The sequence below is a fragment of the Phalacrocorax carbo genome, chromosome 3, assembly GCF_963921805.1.
Source record: "Phalacrocorax carbo chromosome 3, bPhaCar2.1, whole genome shotgun sequence".
Taxonomy (NCBI): Eukaryota; Metazoa; Chordata; class Aves; order Suliformes; family Phalacrocoracidae; genus Phalacrocorax; species Phalacrocorax carbo.
In genome coordinates, this window is record NC_087515.1 from 75038199 (window position 1) to 75054040 (window position 15842).

Sequence of the window (15842 nt, forward strand, 5' to 3'; positions counted from 1 at the left end):
GTTTTTGCTAATGCAGCTCTGTCACACCTCACCCACCGTTAGCTGGGCTAACAGCCATCGGTACGAAACTTAGCCCCCTAAGCAGAAAAGAAGCTCAAAGGAAGGATTTTCCACCAAATATTGAGCCTATTTATAATAAATATGTGGCTATGGACTTGAACACAAAGTGGCACCATGGTTTGACAGCTTTAGCGGACTACACTACTCTAACTAAGCTCTTTTATCTAACTCAGCTGAATGGAGACAGCAGAGAAAGTATACAGAGCCAGGACACACTTGCTGCTGAGATATCATATTTACCAATTAAATACAACTTGCTAAGTAAAAGTCATATTCTCTTTCTCTCCAGCCATTTGGATTACCAAGTCTAAACCAGGAAACAATGGTGACAGGAAGTTTTTTCTTCGTTTTTTTTTTAATCCCTTCAGAAGAAAAACAGGGAAAATTGGCTTTATTTCTTGCAAAATGTCCAGGAACAATAGCAGTAGTAACTAAATTTTTTTCTGCTCATTGCTAGAGTATGTTGTGGGTGCCAGATGTGCAAGTTTCCACACACAAGCCTAGGAATGTGACTCAGTTTTAGCTAAATGCAGTCACTTCTGAGAGGAGGAACACTTCAATTTTACAGACTCATTTACAGCCTCATTTAACCCTAGTTCTCACTGCTCAGACTGCTGGGTACTGATGGATGGGACCATTTCTCCACCAGCATATAAACTCAGTACGTTCATGCACAGCCCAACAGCTGCCTGGTGATGCGAATGACTTTCTACCACCACTGATCTAGGCTTTAATTGAATTCAGTTTTGAGAAAGCTTATGCGCTTGCTGCATTTCTTTTCCTTGAGGAGAAGAAATGGTACACACAGACCTCATGGGCACGGTGTTTCTAAAGGCATGAGCCTTTAGAAAGTACTAAACCCGAAATGTCACTCTAAAACTAGCTGTTAGCTACTCCTTTTTACCTATAACTGCATGCAACTGACGAAAGTCACACCTAACATTTAGCCAGGTAATTAAACACATTTTCCTGTCCATTGTGGTGCGGACATTTACTGAGTATCTAGTTAGAATAGCTAATACACATTGTAATAATCACTGAGCTCGCTTAGGCAAAGTCTATCAACTTTTACCACAGGAAATCAATTTGTTCTGTTCATGTATTTCTTCCTTTGCAACCCACATTCTCTATAAGAGAAGAACAGGTTTTAGAAGAGATTGTATATGAATACGCAGCGGAAAACCAGTACCAAGTATCTTCTGAGGTCAGTCTCCACAGTAGAGGATACAGATATGTTTATAAAATATTCTCATCTCTGGCTCTTGTATTAAACGGCAGCACTCAGGTGCTTTTTTTTTTTCCCTATGGCAATTCAAAATTATGCAAAGTATCACAATGCTTCAAACGAAACAATAAAAGCAAGCTCTTATTTTGAGCAACGAGAAAATAAAATTACATTTTCTTAAAGTACCAGGAGTTCTGTCCCAGTAAAATACACTGTGATTATTATATTTTGGTTTCGCACCCTAGCAAAGTTTACAGAGAGTCAAGAAAATCCCAATCCAGAACTGCTACTTTATTGACTTCCACTAAAACCAGCTAATTTAGGTCACTGAAAAAAAAAACCATATAAGCAATGACACACAATAAAAGAAGTCATAGTTGAAACAATATTTAGCGCTTCTGTAGAAAAATGCACTCAAGGATCTCCAAGTAGTTAAGAAAGAAATTAGTTAATTAAACTTCTCAACACCCCTGTGAAGCAAGCAAGCGCATTTATCTGTTTTACGAGGAAGGAAACAGAGCCATGAAGAGGTGGAGTGACTTGCCCGAGGCTACCCAGCAAGAGTCTTTCAGACTAATAAACAGCATCTAAATTATTGATTCCCACTGCTGCCCTTCAGCTGAAGTGTTCCTTTTTTGAACTACTGCACTGAGTTACCATAATTGTTGGCGTGATAAACATAATGTGGCAATATTTAGCCGAGATTTTCTTTGTCTTTGTTTAGACTACAGTAAAACTGCAGCGTTATTTACACTGCAATTGATCTGCTTAGGGTGACCAAAAATCTCCAACTAGCTGAGCAATATTTCCTGTATTTCATTCACAGTCGTATCTGTTTCTTACAGTGCCATTACTTATCCGAAAAAGAAGCTACTCCAGCTACGAAAATACCACGGCTTTATATCGCTTCAAGAGAGAGTGACGGAGAAGTGGAGGGAATGGCTACTTTCATTCATACCAAACCGAATTTCAAGAGCTGGCATGAGATGCACCAAGTGATGATGCATCGCTTTCATACAACAGCTAAAGGAATTGCGACTTGCTATCCTGGAGCTGAGGAGACCGAGCTTCATGAGTTAATAACTGTGGTCCCAGGGCACTTGGGGCTTCTCCAACCAAAAAAAAAGAAAGAAAGAAGAAGAAGAAAAAAAAAAAAAGTGGCAGGAAGTTGCATCGTGCAAATCGCTCTTTTCCTGCCTCTCAGCTTCCCCAGGTGCAAGGCAGGGATGCTGCCGCTTACCTTTCACACACGCATATTTGGGAGGCTTAACTCGTCAGGCGCAGGCTCGGCGGCTCCGGCGTGGACGCCCGGCGCTGCGGGAGAGCGGAGCGCGGTTACGGACGGCGCCGGCGGCGCGGCTCTCGCCGGGCTGCCGCCCCGCACGCAGCTCCCCCGGACACGCGGGGCCCACCCCGCCAGCTGCCCAGCGCCTCCGGGGGGCCCTGACAGCACCCCCGCACCGCCCTCCGCGGCCCGGAACGGCCCGTGGCTGGAGGCAGCTCCCCGCGGGACGGGACGGGACGGGACGGCCGCCACCCGCACCCCCTCCCGCTCCCGCACCGGCGCGGCGCCGCCCGCGCCCACAGCGCGCCCCGGGGATGGGGACACACGCGGCCGGGGGAGCGCTGGGTCCGACCTCCCCCTTCCCAAATCCGCCGGGAACCGGCGCTCCCGGGGCCGCCCCGCAGCCAGCCGCCCCGGAGCCTCAGAGACGGGACGGCGGGAGCGGGGAGCGGAGGGGAGCGAGGGGAGGGGAGCGGGGCGCTGCCCCGCACCGCACCGCACCGCACGGACACTCACCGGCGGCGGCCCCTGCTCGGCGCGGCCCCGGCGCCCGGCAGCCAGAGCGCCTCTCCTCCGCAGCCCCGGGGGACGGAGCGGGGGGCGCGTTTTTCAACTCAGGCTGAAAGTGACTGCCCCCCTCCCGCTCCACCTCCCGCCTCCCCGCCCTCCTGCCTTACCTCTCCCCGGTCCTCCTCCTCCCCCTCCCCCCCCGCCATGGCGGCGGCGGGAGCGCTCCGCCTGCCGGGGATCCCGCCCGGCCCCCGCCGCCGGGCGCAGGGGCTGCCTCTGCCGCCTCCCGGCCCGGCCCGGGGCGCGCCGTTACTTCTGCGTGGGCCTGTTTATTTGCTATTTATTCCTGGCGTACACACGGATTCCCCCCCCCAGCCCGCTCCTCCCCGGCCCGTCGCTCACGGAAATACCCTAATTCCCCCTTTTAGCGGGAGGACTCGTCCCCCTGCGGGAACACCGGCGCCTCGGCAGTCTGAATTTCTGCGCCTAGCACGTACGGCAGCGGTCCCTCGGCTCGGGGAAGGGGGCCGGGGAGGTTAAAGCGTCCGGGGCGCCCCGTCCGTGTGCAAGATCCATCTCTGGTGCTTGTCACCACGCTGTGTGAGAGGAATAGGACCTCCCATCCCAAAGTTGCCTCAAGCCAGCGAAGAAACAAAAAGCCAATTTGGCGTTCTGCTCTTTCAAGTGTGGTGTGAGTACTTGCATAAATGCTTCCCACGTTAAAAAAAAACCAAAACAACAAAAAAAAAACCCGTGAAACACCATTCAATCCGATCACCCTGACATGTTTTTTTGCGGCCACTTAATTGAAGATACATAGGAAAGTAATATAAAAGAGGATAAAATAAATGATCCTTTGGAACAGTTCTCTGCTTTCTCAGTCACGAAAAAGTATGAAGTGAAGAATCCAAATGTTTGTTGGGTTCCAAAAGCTGAACATGTTTCGTCATCTTCAAGCTACGCTGCTGAAAAGAAAAAAACTCAATACTTACAAAATACCCAGTACTTACATGACCAGGATGGTGTCCAACTACCTGAAGTTTACATTTCACAAAGCTTGTTCTTCATTTAATAATGTGTTTACTGATGCTATGGAATCAATCAGTGAGCTCTAAGTGCCCAGTTCTCTGGCTTTAAAATGTAAAAGCTGGGTTTTCTAAGGATAGTTTTAAACAGGCTCTTTGTGGTTTAGAGTGTGATTTCCTGCTGTTTTATCAAGATTAATAAACTTATGGAAACTAGACAAAACTAGAAACTATACATTTCCCTTCAGTCCTTCGCTCCTGTTGTATTTCCCAGCGAAATCTATTGACGGTCTCTGTGTAGCGAATAGGGATCCACAAGCTGTTGCTGCAAATTCTGAGAGCAATGCCAGAGCCTGGAATGAAGCCTTGCTTTTTTTTACCAGTAACGACATGCCTAAAAGCACTAAGAGTGCTTCAGTTTCAGTCATGCAAACACGAGATTAATCATTAGAGGATGTGTTTCTGGACACCTATTTGAATGGTATTATGCGATACTGCATTGACAGTAGAGTTGTGAAATACTGATGCTGTGACACGAATGAGCACGACAAGAGATACAGACTCCCCCAGTCAGACCAGGTGTGGCTGGCTAACACGACATCTTTACTGCAATTTCTAAAATCATCAGGATGCCTAAAGTGATAAGGAGGGAGGTGACTAAGTACGAGTCACATGTTTAAAAATATTAAGTATCTGACTCTTAAATTCAGTGGAATTAGGGAATTCTAGTGGAGTTCTAGTGGAACTAGACCCCAGGTCTAGTAAGCATCATGTATATAGAAAGACTGAAAAAAATTGGCCTAACGGTGAGATTGGAGGAAGATGTGATAACAGCCTTCAGGTACGTAAAAGCTGCTGAAAAGAAGATAATAATCTCTTACCCACATCCTCTGAGAACAGCATGTAAGTTGCAGTAGGAGAAATTTAGGCTAAATAGGGGGGAAAAAAAATCTGTAAGGGTAAATAAAGCAGGAGTGAATGGCACCTCTGTCCCTGGAAGCTTTTTAAGTGCAAGTTGGACATATATTTGACAAGGACAGTTCAGGTCTAGGAAATCTGATGGATCTTGCCTTCGAGCAAGGGGTGGACCAAATGACCTGTCAAGGTCCTTTCCAGTCCTGTTTTGTGTGATTATGTTCAAAATGCTACTTGCACAGGCAAGATTATGGCTCCTCTTTGATCTTCCTATGCCCTTCACTTCTTTAGCGATGGATATAACCTGCCTTGCTAAGGTTGAGCTTCTCTCGGTGGTTTGCTAGCCTTGCTGCATGCCAGTGAATTTGATGCTGATGACAGCAAGAAGAAAACAATTGAACAATAAAACAATGTCAATCTGGAGCAGAAACTGTGGGTGGGATCCGTCTAACCTCTGAACATGTCATGCACTTTTGTTCTGTACTCGATCGGTAACTACCTCTGATCTAGTCACATAGACTCTCTTTATAACTGCAGAGAAAGTAAATACTTCTAGGGCAGAATTCATCTGACTTGTTTTAGATGTCCTCTTTAGGATGTGACAAATCAAGTCGCCAAGATACCTATTCCTGCCACCAACCATAAAGTTAGTTTAAATGACTGCCTCAGTAACATACCATCATACAATTTCCACTCTCTTGGTGTTTCTGACCCTGAAATCTCTCACTCCCTCTCTGCTGTCAAGTATCAGAACCCTAGTTTATTTGTTCCTTTCTTCTTTTTTATTGGAAAGGTCCCACTGAGATTAATAATTTTTGTAGCTGTCATTTCCTTAAATTACATCATGCGCCACCGAAACATACAGCAAACTGACCTTTCAGGTGGCATTGCTCCAGAACGGATTTAGGAGAGAAGCTAAATTTACCTTTTGGAGCTAAAGACCATTGACTCGGCCAGTTGTGCAGACCATGTTCCATGGAAATTTGTTAAAAACTCTTCAGGTCAGGCACTGTTCTACTCATATGTCACATGCTCTTTATTTTTCCTTGGCCTTTATGGCAAGCAACATTACCAGGAACATGAAATCTCTGGTGTCTGTGTGACTGAGCCAAATGTATGTGGGAAATGTTGCCCTTTTCCAACAATGGCAATTTTTTTAGGTCACACACATAGAGTTCACTGCCTTAGACAACAAAGTATACAGTGCACGTCTTGAAAATGTCCTCTGCATCAGACACACTGTGAGCAGCCAACTCTTGGTTATGAGGTCTTGATAACATCTGTCCTTTCTTCTCACTTATAGTAAAAGATGGTTGAGAAGTGAAAACTTTCAAGAAGGGCCTGTGGCTCTCTGGCTTGCAGGGAAGGGAAATGCACTTTATTTTCCTGCTGCATTGACGAGCTGGGTCATGAGGACGTGAAGAGGGAGCAAGCCCCCATTGCTGTGCTAAGGCAGCGAGAAAGGAAGGCAGCAGGGCTGCACGAAGGCAGTGAGGTAGTGCTCATCCTTTCTGCAGGAGGTATCAAGTGTGTGCTGATACTTCATGCATTTTAAAGCCTTTGGTTCTCACTTCGTCGTGAAAATGGGGTGATGTTTCCATCTCTTTTTTTTTTGTGACTGAAGACGTTAGCTTAAAAAGGGAAGCTGTATGGCATTCAGTCTGTTTCACATACACAGCCTTGGCCATTTTTTCCTTCTTCCTGCTCAGCCTACGCAAGAGCATTTTTTTTCTCCTTTTATTTTTCCTCTGTGTGTGTGGTTGTCTCTTTTTTTTAAATACCCCCCATCACTGAAATCCTCTTCTCTGTGTGATTTGTTTGTTCTCTGATTTCCATGTAAGAGGCGTTTCTACTTTCGTCAAAAAGTGATAAAACTCTTCAAATGAAAAGAGAGAAAAATAGAAAATTCTCCAGATTTTTTCAATAATTCTCCAAAACAATTGATTTTCTTATGACCGTAACCCTTGTGTTCCCTGTGTCTTTTGTGTCCAGCTGTGATGATTTCTGATCTTAACGCTGTGAGCTGAAATCTTTAGGACAAGAGCGTTAGGCCAGTTTCTTCTTGTAGCTGAACTGCAGAACTGCAAATCTGGGTACTGGTGTAATGCTCACCCTGCCGTCCTTGATCTGGGCTGCTCTGCCCAACTCTTCCCCCTGGACTCTGTTAGTGGAAGGCAGCTCTAATTTTCAAAACTTATCCCAACTCTAGCCTCATATGAGGGAATGTTGGCTATCTCTTTTCCAGCCAGGGTGTGGACCAGACAATGTCCTAACTTTGTTGTTGTTCCTACTATGTCCTTCAAGTTTATAAGTGTGTTGCATGAGTCATACCATTTACTACTTGGGGATTTGGGGCTCTGGCTCAATGTGCAGGCGATGGGCAGAAACAGTCACAGCTCCAAAACTAGGTAATGAAAAGGAGTGGCCTGAAATCAGTCCTGAGAATCAGAAACAGTTGGAAATCTTGTCTAAGCTCGTTAGGATACCTTTCTGTCTGGGGCATATTTAGTGTGGTGCAAAGCAATTTCTCTCAAAGGAAGATCTAGACAGTTGCTTCCTACAGGTCTGTCAGGTGCCAGGTACATTTGTGGACTGGAAGGACGTGTTAGTGCAACAAATGCTTCTGCCCTCCTTTGTCTGCTTCTGTATCTACAGACTGGAAGCGCTTCTCTCTTCCCCACAGATGCAGCATTTTACTCTTCTACATTGTGGTGGCCAAAGTATAGCAGGGTAGCTGGAAGGGGAAAGCACTAGATGTGTTTCCCAGACAGCTCTTCTTTGTATGTAAATGGAACATCTTTCTCTGCTTTACATTTCCTTTCTTTCCCTCTTTCTTGCTCTCACCATGTGTTCAGCCTGGTTTAGCCCGAGGCCAGCACACAGAAAGTCAGATGAGAAAAAAATTCCTGCAGATTTCTTAGTGAATGGGAAGCTGCAGCATCAGTAACTTCAGCAAGGAGAGGTGAAACAGTGGTGCGTGGAGACAGATGCGTGGTCCATAGACATGTCAGGAAGACAGCAGCCATAAAGCAGGTACATAGGTACTTACTGTGAAACACCAAAAAAGACCTGGATCGAATGAAAAAATACGCGTATCATCTGGTCTGTGCCCTTCAACAGCGGAATCCGTTATGACAGCAGTAGGACAGTATCATTTTTACTGCTTTTACATTACTGTAGACATCAACTGGGTTTAGGTTTATCTCCTTCTAGCAGCTGTCACATTGCCTAACTAAAGAAGGAGCAACGGTCTGCTCCTTCTTTAGCACTTATCCTTTCTTTTCTCAGATGATGACCAGAACAGGTTGGAGTGAGGGGCACCCAGCAGTGCGTGGCCTTTTGTTCAGCTGAATTGGTTGTTACTTTATGTTCTCAAATGTGTGACCTTTCTCAACACGTCACCTTCTTTCCTTCAAAACTTCTGCAACGGTATAAACTGAGCAATATCCCCTGGGGAGCACAAACCATTTATGCTCATACGGAGAGAAACCTTTTAAAGATTACTTTGTCAGTGCTCCCTTAGAGTTGATTGCCACAATCTCCCTCTCTGGATGCCAGGTATGTTGCAATAATGTTTTCCATTTGTAACACACTGTTTTCAGTGAACGGCATTTATAAGGCTAGAATCCAACTATTTTACAGACTCACTTGATGCAAAGCCAAGCAGACAACTAAACAACTGCTGGAATTCATGAAAATATTTACAGGTTACTTACTTATCCCCACCCCTTATTCTTATGTTTCATACTCTCTTGTCTCTCTCTTCCTCCTTACACTGGACATGTGTAAATGAAAAAGGTATGTCTTAGACACTGTGTTTGAACTTGTTGCCAACTCCCTATTTCTCTTTGTAACCATCTCACTCTGATTTGCTGCGTCCTAGTTGCAGCGAAGACTCAAAGGTGGGATAGTAGATCAGACACAAACACAAGCATTGAAAATTAATTCCACCTAAAGATAATACTTTCCTACACAGCACTAGTGGATACCGTAGTGATCAATTCTGTATGCTTGATTCTGAAGCAACAGTGCTCACCAGCTGATTGCCCTTGTAGTCATAGAGACTCCCTAAAGACAGCTCCGTCTCTGCTCTTAGTTTCAGGGGCTTCAGGGGCTGTTGCACTAGTCCGCATCAATAGCTGGTTATTGTGTGTATTGTTCTGGGGCTTCTGGGGCACTGCTGTTGAGTATTTCAGCGGCCCCTGTAACCGCCTTGTGGTCGTTCACTCATACGTACAGCCCTATTCATGAGTCACTGGCAGCGCACTTTGCACAGCAATGATTTCTAAATGTGCACACATATATCTATACATACATACAAGTACTTTTACAGTTGCTATTAATAATACCTATCTAACAATGGTCATATTGATGATTATTAAACCTATTTTCTTAAATTCATGTAATTGTCTTCAGGGTACAATATTTTGGTTTTCTACTTCTGTGTATGGATTGGTATCAGTAATGTACTAGGTATCTCCAAGTCCTGTGCAGTAACAGGAAAAAGGTTAGAGGAAAGAGGAAAACCCCACAGAATAGATATATTTTGGTAATTATTATTTACTGTAGTACATGTAAACTCCGTTCCCTGATACGCTTTAGCCATCTATTGCCCTGTTGAGCTATTAATGTCAGCCCATGCTGACCCTCAAACTTATCCTCCTTGAGCTTCATCTATACTCCATTTTCCATCGCCTGTCTACTACTAATCTAGAGATTTCCCTGCTTACTGCCTAAGGGTGCTTAGTTTATTTAATTGACCTAAAAACCCACACCTCCTATAAAATGCAGATAATTCCCTCATTCCCTTAGTCTCTAGGTTCACATGTCATGGGACCCCAGCCCTTAACTGCTGCCTGTTAATGTGTATACGTATATAGGCACTCACCCTTTTTTCTGGGCAGCTTTGAGGGAGAAAACAGGGATGGAAGTTCACTGCTGCTACCTGTCTCCGACACCGCTGCAGCTACTTCAACAGCAGCCCTCCAGTAGACACTTTTGAGGCCTTCTGTCAGTATAAGATAAAGAAATTTTTATCTCTCAGTTTCATAACAGCATGTTTCTTTTTGCAAAAAATGGCATCTTCTTTCTCTGGATTAATATAATTTGCAGGCTGCTCAGCACCTGGGTGTATCCATTTAAATATTCAGCGCGGGCTGAGGTCGCGGGGGATGGTGTAGCAAGAAAACTGCACTTGTCAGGTATTATTTTGAGATAAGGCAAGAACAGAGTTGCTATATTCACCTCTACTTTTATTCCTCAAAGGTGGTGGAGGCTTTAAAAATTAATCTTTTAAATATAACTTTGTTAGGCACTCGGAGCCACAATTTTCAGGGTTGCTTTATTGTCGTGACAGAACAAGGTCTATTGAAAGTTAACAGACTTGTTTTCCTAAAATATACCCTGAAAATAATACTTTCATAAATTTTGAGTGTGAACATCTATTTTTTTTCCTCCTGTATACAGTGTAAGATAATTTATGACTGTCTTCACTCCTAAAAGGAACCTAAGTTCCTCAACCTTGTAAAAGGAAATAAAACTGAGTGTTTAAGTGTTTGTACTCAACATGTAGTAGTGAATGGAAAATAGAAATACCTTTCTGGCTGTCAGACTCTGCTTTGCCTGGGCCATCGGAGCTGCGGAGGGTGCTGTGCAGACTGCTATTCCATTTGTGCTGCTGCCATTTTGTGTCTTGTACCCTCTAATTTGCAAAAGGGTCTGGAAGCCATAACATCATTTTGAAGTGGCTGCCATGGTTTCTCACCCCCGTGCAAGTATTTAAAAGTTGTTATGACCATGTGTGAGAGAACTACGTACGTGCTCCAGCAGCGTGAGTGGGAAGCATGAGGGATTTTTAGCACAGTTCTGATTAAATCAGTTTAGCTGCAGCGGGGGCAGAAGTTAGACGTGGTGCTTCAGATGTTTGCCCTTCTGTGAACTGTGACATCTGGTCAGCTGCAAAAGCTCTACGCTCTTGCCATGCTTGCCAGAGAACCGCCGTGGGCACCCGCCTCCTACCAAGATTTCCCTTACACCTTTGTCCTATGTTCAAGAAAATGATTGGCCGTGCTGGCCACAGTGCTAGTCCGTTGACCTGTAGGTAGGAATCCCCAGTTTCCTTGTAAAGATGCTGGCAAGCTTTTTGAGCTGGAAATCTCCGAGTCTGTTTAACTTCCTGGATTCCATCTTATTTTGGCCCTAATCCATGCTCTGTTTTCATGTTAAGCACTTCTATTTATAATGCTTACGGAAAAGCAGGATTTGTTTCTTGCATCAAAAGCATTCAGAAAACAACCTCTACTTTTTAATATTTTTTTTTGTCTCCTGTGACTCACCAAGGAGGCTTGATGTTCCACTTATTCAGAATTGCAGAAAACAAAACTACAGGCAACTGGATTTATAATGGGATTGAGCCTTTCCCCCGGGGAGTTCTGGATCATCTAAGCTCCTGCTGCAAGGGCTGGTTCCTGGGCAGTTGTTAACAATAGATGTCTGCGGCTCACCACTGTAGCCACCATTAAAGCTGGCACTCTGCAGAGGTAAGGTTCCTGTAGTTTATCTGCATGCTTTCCCTCCTACATCTTATGCTATGTTTCAGCTGAAATACTATCATCTGCCTTGAAGCATGTGTACAGAAGGAGGCATATTTTGTCTTTAAAGTCAGTCGCTTAAATATACCAGAAAACTTGTCTTGCTCCTTCCATGACGCTGAGGAGCAGCAGGCTGCCCCAAGCCATGCCCCCTTGCCAGGGAAGTCAGAAGCAACAGATTCCTCTCAGATCCCTCGATGTATGGTGTAGCGTATGAGTCTTTTACCTTTTCACACAGAAGAGACTTTATTTCTAAACTTGTCTTTCTGAGCAACTCTCTCTCCTATACGACATTGAGGTTGTACACAAAGGAGTGTTTCACACTCAATGCATTTTTGTTCCCTGTGGTGGCAAAAGAAGGTTGACGTGGAAGCTCAGACACTGCCTTCTCACGGTTGGCATCTCTCTGCTAATGTATATACTCTTACACTCTGCTGTCATTTGCCTTGGTATGATTTAATGCATGCTTGGCTCCAGGAGGAAAGACTTAAAGGCGAAGCTACAATATTTATTTAGTATGTCATTGGACAAGTCATGGCCAAACACTTTTCAAACAAGGCCACTGTGAGGAATGTAAAAGCACATCTCTACTGATGGTAAGACGAGTGATTACGAACTGTATATTGCTCTACGTAGCTGGAAAATGTGCCAATGTACCTACAGGAAAGAGAAGCGCTCCAAGGCCACGTTGGAAACCATTAATTTTGCTAGGGCAATAGGTGCTGGCCATGCCCCACTCCTCTCTCAGGGTGGATTAGGACTACTGGAAGGAAAAAAATTGAGGTTTCTGTAGGAGAATGACTGTTGCTCAGGAAAACACAAGTGAACAGTTTTGCATTACAGCAATCTCACGATAAGCCAGCCTTACTGAGGGTTACATGGTTTGCAGCCTGGTTGTAGCCAGATCTGATGCAGAGTGTGCCAGAGCCAATGACTTGGAGGTGGGTGAGAGTTTATATTTATTTTCCTTCAAAGATCAGTGTGTGTAATGCGCACGGTAGATTATTTTCTGCATCCTATTTTACAGTACAGCAACTGATAAGTAATCTCCAATTTGCCACTGAGGTCTGTTACATTTCTTCAATTTCTAAAGTATCTGTCAAAAAAGATGGTTAAAAAAAGCTGCTGGCAAAAATGTGATGTAGGAGGACACGGCAGGCGTGGTTTTCACCTGTCGTAGTGAAATGGTCACATTGTTTTCAACTGTTATAGCCAACTGCTGCTATAAAACATCACGCTAAGCAATGTGGGCAGAGCTAGAGGTTATGTATTTGAACTCAGATAACAGTTGGAGCACTACAGGTCATTGCAGGGGATGGGTGAGATCAGTGGTTACCCAGTGTCTCAAGACCTAGGACACTGGAGGGCCGCTCCAGCCTGGAGCTTTGGAGCCCTTCTGGATCCCAAAAGATCTGCCCGTCGCACATCTGTGTACGGACCCCCCTTTTCGTGTTACCATGTCCCCATTTTATGGATCTTTTTTCCTCGGTAGGCTGTCATTCCAGGCTGGGCAATGGCTGGTTGCTACTTCCTCAGACTTAAACCAGTTGTGGGAGTGTTGGTTCCTGGTGCCTATCATCAGACAAATTTTCCCGTGAATTCCCTTAGGAATCACTCCGGTGCCGCTGCACTATCACACACCTGGGACTCAGATGAGCTGGAGAGCCCCAGCAGCTTGGGAAAGCACCAGCCTTAGAAAAGCCTGTATGTAGTAGTGCCCCATGTCTACCACAGATAAGCTATCTGCATCTGTTTATTTAACTTTTACTCACTGGGGATTAAGAAGCTTTTAGTTTCCAGGAACAAGCCCTATTCAAGAAACACTTGCAGTGAGCTCTGCTTTGCCTCAAAGCTGACTTCCCTATAGGTATTAAAGGTATTAATTTATACTGGTTTTTGGTTGGTTTATATCTCTTATTCTGAGTGGGTCAAGTTTTGCTTTGTTTGAGGCTGTAGCACGAAACCCTCCTCGCACTGCTTCATGACGGCCTTGTCTCCCTTTTTTCTTTTTGCTGCTTAGCTATAAAGTAAATTCAGAGAACATATATTTTTTTTTCAGAAATAAATTATCTTTATTTAAAAATTCAGACACATGTGCTTTATACCAAAACAGATGCCAAAAGAGACTTGGTATTAATCTCTGGTTTTAAGCAAAACTGTGGCTTTCAGGGCTATATAACCAGACACAGTGATTTTAATGAATATTTACAAGTTCACGTCTCCCTGCCGATACTCAAGATAGTTTTGCAGGCACTTCAGCAATCTTTCTGTCAATGGCCTCTCACAATAGAATCCAAGACATTTCAGAGATTTCTAGGGGTTACAAAAGAGAGAAAGAAGGAAGGAGCAAAGATGTTGTCTTTACAGAGCCATGTTAAATATGGCCAGCTCTCTACCAATATTCTGCCGTTTCTTCTCCCTGGTCCCCACGCCACCTCCATTTCCAAGAGCTCTCCCATTGCCACAGCACCGACTGCCCTCCTAAAGTTCCTCCATTGCCAGCCTCCACTTTTTAATAAGATCTGTATAATTTTCAGAGGGTTTTGAATAAGAAGATTCTTTAGTAAGAGTTGTTAACTCCTGATTTCGAAGGAACTAGTTTTTTTGGGCAAACGCTTCAATTATTTTTCCCAAGTCTTCCTGGAGTACATGGAGTCATGCTTAGAGTAGCCTTCTGTTATCCGCTTCTTCCCCTGCTACTGTGTGGTCCTTATGGCAGCAAGTGCAAATGGCTGGTGTCAGCCTTTGTCAGAGACGCGTGCCATCACCTCCCAGCTGAGCAAGTCTGTATAGGTATTTGTTCTGGTGAGCTTTGTGTTCAGGCTGTCCTTAGAATCTGTCACCTTTCAATTAAAAAACCCATACTGCTTCTCCATAGAGATGTCAGGAACCAAGGACTTAGACGTTCACTCTAATTCTCTTCGATTTTAATGAATTTTCTTAAAAAAAAAAATAAATCTCCAAACTACAAAAATCAGTTCCAAATTCAGAACAACAAAAGTGTGAGGGTACACGATATTGGTTTGGACCAGCACCTTGTTAGAAATTATTTGCAGAGGATTACTTGATTCAGGTTAGAATTTCAAATGATGCTGTAATCAGGGATCTGAGATTTTAATCTGGGTAACTCTCTGCTTACTACAGATCATACCCTTATCATGAGCCAGATTTCCTGTCCAAGACATTGATGCTAATTAAAAAACTTCAAAATAAACTCAAGTATTACTTATTGTTACTTTCTTAAGTCAAATATTTTCAGCCTAGGGTTCATGAGGAGGAGAACGGTGCTTTCATTTTCCTTCCTCACCCACCTTGTTTTAAGGAATGTTCTTCTGATTCTGTTTCCTCATTTTTTGTTTCCCTTTCAAAAAACAGTGCTTAATGTTAAATTGGAAATGTTGCATATTGCTCCTAAGTATACTGGGCCAAAAGAATGTAAAAATAGCATCCCCATGTACATGAAACAGAGGTAGGAAAAAAGTATGGAAACAAAGACTGATACCTCTGAGATGAGGTGGAGTGGTGTTCGCGTCTGATTCTCACACAAAATGTTTCACCTGGTGAAGCTGCAAAAATCAAGTGTGCTGTGGTGATAGAAATTAAATGTTAACACAAGCTAAATCCATGCTGATAATTGTCTAGGCCTCAGAAAACAAATTCTTATTGTGGGCTTTTCTTGAAAGCAAAAAAAAAATAAATTTAAACTTTGAGGGAAATTTATCCAAAATTCTGCCACACTAGTGTGCCTAGACAAAAATTCTGACTAAACAACTACCTCTGACATGTTTTTATATCCACTGCCCTGCATTAGTTACCAAAGGCTCCCTGCCCAAAGCGCTGGAGAATTGGGTCTTTGGAACTGAACTGGCTGAGAACAAGATGCCTGTTTGTTTAAATGAGCCAATAAGAAATCACATATTCAGTTTACGTCTTCAGTCTTGCTCCTCTTCTGGGCTGAGGCTGTACTTAGCAAAGATGGCTTTATACAGCTGGGTGCTATATCCTTCCTACTCTTGGAAGGATTTCCCAGGGAGGTGGGGAATGCAGGTTTAAATCCATGCAAGCTGAGAAGGGAACTGTACACAGGTTTCCCTCCTTCTGCAAAAGAGCTCTGACTCTTGAGGTATTGAAGACTAAAGGAATAAAAGCCACAGAGGGACCCTTACTGCTGAATAGTGGTTAGGCACTTTCAGGAATATGAAGCATGTGGCAGAGGCTTTCAGGACTGTCAG

The 15842-nt window shown here is 44.1% G+C and overlaps 1 protein-coding gene across 3 annotated transcripts in view; it reads right to left on the bottom strand.

Moving 5' to 3' along the window:
- The window catches only part of DSE (dermatan sulfate epimerase), a 37121-nt gene extending 33914 nt beyond the window's left edge, over nucleotides 1-3207 (bottom strand). For 2 of the 3 annotated variants that reach the window (XM_064447425.1, XM_064447421.1), the window contains exons 1-2: nucleotides 3087-3178; nucleotides 2526-2599 (exon numbers count right to left, since the gene is read on the bottom strand). The gene's annotated coding sequence lies outside the window, so the exon portion shown is untranslated. Of the gene's footprint in view, nucleotides 1-2525; nucleotides 2600-3086 lie in introns of all 3 variants that reach the window. The other variant, XM_064447424.1, reaches the window with a different exon arrangement.
- Between the last annotated feature and the right edge of the window lie 12635 nt (nucleotides 3208-15842).